This window comes from Camelina sativa, chromosome 10 (assembly GCF_030686135.1).
Source record: "Camelina sativa cultivar CO46 ecotype springtype chromosome 10, ASM3068613v1".
Classification (NCBI taxonomy): Eukaryota; Viridiplantae; Streptophyta; class Magnoliopsida; order Brassicales; family Brassicaceae; genus Camelina; species Camelina sativa.
In genome coordinates, this window is record NC_141889.1 from 19,856,670 (window position 1) to 19,860,956 (window position 4,287).

The 4,287-nt window shown below is 34.6% G+C and overlaps 1 pseudogene across 1 annotated transcript; it reads right to left on the reverse strand.

Annotated features, from left to right (window-relative positions):
- Positions 1 to 2,476: 2,476 nt before the first annotated feature.
- LOC104719219 (aspartic proteinase CDR1 pseudogene) lies at positions 2,477 to 4,054 on the reverse strand (annotated as a pseudogene). The gene has a single exon (XR_015568167.1). The product of XR_015568167.1 is annotated as an aspartic proteinase CDR1 pseudogene (transcript).
- Between the last annotated feature and the right edge of the window lie 233 nt (positions 4,055 to 4,287).

Here is a 4,287-nt window from a genome sequence, read left to right on the forward strand (position 1 = left end):
CTGAGCCGTTCGTATCATGAACAATTGTTTAGACGAGGTGATTCACTGTGGTGCAACCAATTGTCTAAAATTTGTAGCTTGTGTGGGACGTTAGACACACACACTTTTCCTTTGTTAATTAAATAATATCTACCATTTTTTAAAATTCGAGTCATAACATAAGGAGAAAAATAGACTTTAATTAACTTTATGTATTACTAGATAAGTTTTATAAATAACATTATTTATAAGTTTTATTTTTGCTATAATATACTGATTTATATTTCTTTACAAATCTTTTATATATTTTACTATTAAAAGCGTATTATACGTCTTTTTACTTTCACTTTTGCATAGTTTTTTTAGTTACTAAAAATTTTTCGTTCAAAAAATATTTCTAATAAAAAATATATTACATAGTATACTAATCAAAGATGTAACATCACAATAATGTATGCCCAACTATGGAGAGAACCTCGGCTTCGTCCTCCTCCCTTATGGAGAGAACCTTGCATCCAACCTTCTCCACCACGGAGAGAACCTTGGCTCCACCTTCCTCCCTTGGGGAGATAACCTTGCGTCCAACCTCCTCCACCTTCCTCTCTTGGGAAGATAACCTTGCATCCAACCTCCTCCACCATAGAGAAAACCTCGGCTCTGCCGCTCATGTGTAGAGAGAACATGTTCACGTCTTTTAGCTATTTTAAAATGGCTTGCTCAAACAACCAATGAAACTAAAGACCCTTTTCTAACGTCATAAAATCTTTTTATAGTAACTAATGTTAAATTTTCCAATGTATTTGTGAAAGTGTCTTTGACACACAATGATGTAGCCTTTGTCTCTGGAACTCCCCGACTGCCACCTTTCTTAGTGAGCCCCATGTCCACTCCCAGTCCATGGGCCCACGTCTACTTCTGGTCCACCCATATCCGACGGCCGGTTTATTACGTCCAGGAGACTTTAAATACGTACTCCAATAAATCACCATATGATCTTTTCCTATGTTTTGTCCTCACTCGAACAGTTCCGACAATCATTTCCCGAAAGGTCACCCATCCTGAAACTACTCCAGCTCAAGCACGCTCAACTCTGGAGTTCTCTTAAGACCATTGATCGAAAAGATAAGTGCATTTTGGTAACATAAGTGGCCAAATCAATTCTTTTAAACCTATCCACAAACCAGGGTATCACAGTCTCTGAACTCCTATGGATCCATCAACAACAATTTATGTTCTTCCAATCTATCTATCCATCAACAACAACCATAATTTGTGTTTGATTAGCCTATTTTATCTAACCATTAGGTTAATGAGCTTCTACTCTTTATATACCTTTGGGATTGAATGAATGGTAACAATTATGGTTGCACAAAAATGGGATTGAATGAATGGTAACAATTAATCTTACATATTACAAACTGAAAAAGTAGAAAGTAGTAGAAAGTAGGAGAAAGTAGAAGAAAATTTTGGTTTAAAAAATAAGAAAAATTTACCTTTCCATTAAAAAAGTTTTACCAATAGAACAAAGTTTAAAGCGATACTTTTTGAATAAAATATTTTTTTAGATGAAAAGTATGAGACAATCTATGTTTATATAGAAGTGATTATTTACAAATTTAAAATTAATAATTAACTATATATTTTCCTTAATCCCATTTCTATTTTTTGTAGAATTAATAACTTAAAATTAAAAATAAGTAAATAAATTTATAATTTCAAAATTTTTGATATATATATATATATATATAACCTCCTTAAAATTATTTTTTAAAAAACACTTTTAATTTTTGTAACTTTTTTGATAATTATCTTTTTACATTATTATTATTGGTTGTAATCACAAATCCCTCCTATTAAATATTAACTTTTACACATGTCAAAATCTCAGATTGATATAAACTTGACACATGTCAAAATCTTGTTAATGGCTAACTTTTAAAACCCAACTTTATATAATAAGATATAGTGATTATAAAAAAATAATGAGAGAATATTACTTTTGAATTTTAACAAAATATTTTAACTATCTATTATTCACATATTATTAATAGTGAAACATTGTATAATTATATCATAAATGTTATAATCAATGTTAAAATCTTTTAATTGTGTTTGGTTATAGCTAGCGATAGTGGTGAATTAATTGTATAATCAATGTTAATATATTTTTTTGTAAAAAAAATCAATGTTTTTTTCTTGAAAAAGATCAGTGTTAATATCTTTCAAACTATTGTTTTTTTCTTTAAAATGTACTTCAAAAATAATAATATCCATTGATACAAATAATAGCATTTCTCATTTCTAAATTATACTTCGGTCATAAGAAAAAAAAATAATTTTTATTAAAACTAATGATTTTGTCTTCTTAGATTGGTTACCGTCATATATAATTTATATCTTAAAGAGGTTAATTGAGATGGATAAGGGCATATTTTCTGGAAATAAGATTTATGGTTATAAACTGTAATTTAAAAAAAAAAAAAAAAAATCAAAGAAAGACCAAACATCAGCAGCAGCAGACTTGATTAACCTTTAAAGGTTTTTTTTTTAATTGCCCCTTAAACAGAGACCTTTACTACATGCGAATTAAAAAAAAAAGTTCAAAATCAAAGAGCTACTTAAGGCTAAAATAAAGTCAGCCATTATTATAATTAAAAACATAAAATTGAAAGAAGAAATTAGCCGCACGCTGAGCTCAACCACCTACATCTTTGCACAATCCGTTGGCATAAATGAGACCTTCTTAGAAACAGTGTCGTAACCAACAAGAAAGTTCATCTGCGACAAGTTCCCGTATATGGATAAGCTCGGGCTCGCACGGAAGGCAAAGCAAACCAAATCCTGCGAGATTTGTACAAATATATTGGAGGAGTCTAGCTTCACATCTGCTCCATCAAAATGCATAGTAATGACTGGCACTTTCAGATCAGAGGTTGCGCTGTAACACAGACTTAAACCTCCCTGTGGATCCTTCTGCCTCTCAGCATCGATTGAGGACGCAACCGCATCCTCGAGCTCCTTGTAAAATTCGGTGGGTAACAACGTCATAGTTGTGCCGGAATCGATAATGATGTTTCCCTCGCCGCGTCCAGAGTCTGAGCCTTGGAATGGAAGTTTCTTGCTTCCCACGCTAATGGCTTCTAGGGTTAGGTAATAGAAGGTCTCTGGAGACTTGGTGATCAAAGGAGTTGAAACAACTCCGGTTCCCGAGACGTCGGCATTGGTTCCGAAGTTGATCTTGCTCGTTTTATCAGTTTCAGAAGAGAAAGGGACCAAGCAGTATGAGAATTTACCGTTGATCGAGTCACCGAGTTGAGTAACGAGCGAAACCGCACCACCACCAAGTCCGATGATTCCAGAGCCCTTTTCGTTAAACGTTCCAGCGTTGTTGTGACCACAGCCGATGATTACATTCTTAAGCTGCACGGGGCGGTTATCGGTGGAGCCTAACGTTAAGGTGTCTGCGGCAACGTTACCCTTTGTGTATGAATGATCCCCGTAAGACATGGAGTAAGAGCAAGTGCTGCCATCTGTGGAACAGGAGGCTTGATTTTCAAGAGCACTACATTGGCTTGAGGAGCAAGCAACGTCTTTGTATGTGGACGACGCTGTAGGGTCAAAGAGAGGATCGTCTTGAGTGTAACAATCATCACAAGGTTTGCACTGCGTCCAGAGGAGATCACTTCCGGTGTCAGCGATGGCCATGATCGGAAAAGGAGGTGTCCCAAGGGATACGTTCATGAGATATTCACCGCCATTTGAGGTGATCTCAGTTTGTGGTGAGTTAAGTGATGCATCCTCAGTGAAATGAAAAACACGGTTAACAGATCGGTGGATAGCGTTTCTCAACCGCTGGGAAGGGGTTTCCGCTGGGTTATAGAAAGGCGATTTAGGAGAATCGCGGTGGATCAGATCGGCCGTGAAGCCTAGTTTTGGTTTGGCGTTAGCGTTTGAGAGAAAAGGTGAGCAGAGTAAACAAAGAGACAAGAGAACTGAAGAGAATAGGGAGGCCATTTTCTTGATTGGTAGTTTCAGTGAATGGTGAGGTTTTTACTTTTGACAAAATAATGAGTTGATATTTATAAGGTTAATGAGATGGTGGTAATTGAATAGTAATAAATATGAGATTCTTACGTTTTGAGTATGTTATCTTTTTTTTTTTACCAAAAAAAAAAAAGAGAGTACGTTATCTGTTTTTTTTTTTTTTTTTTGACAATTTTGGGTATGTTATCTTCAAATTGATTTATCATTTGTGTTTAGAGAATCTGACAGATAATCAACAACAAAAAACTGAAGAGTTTCTACATT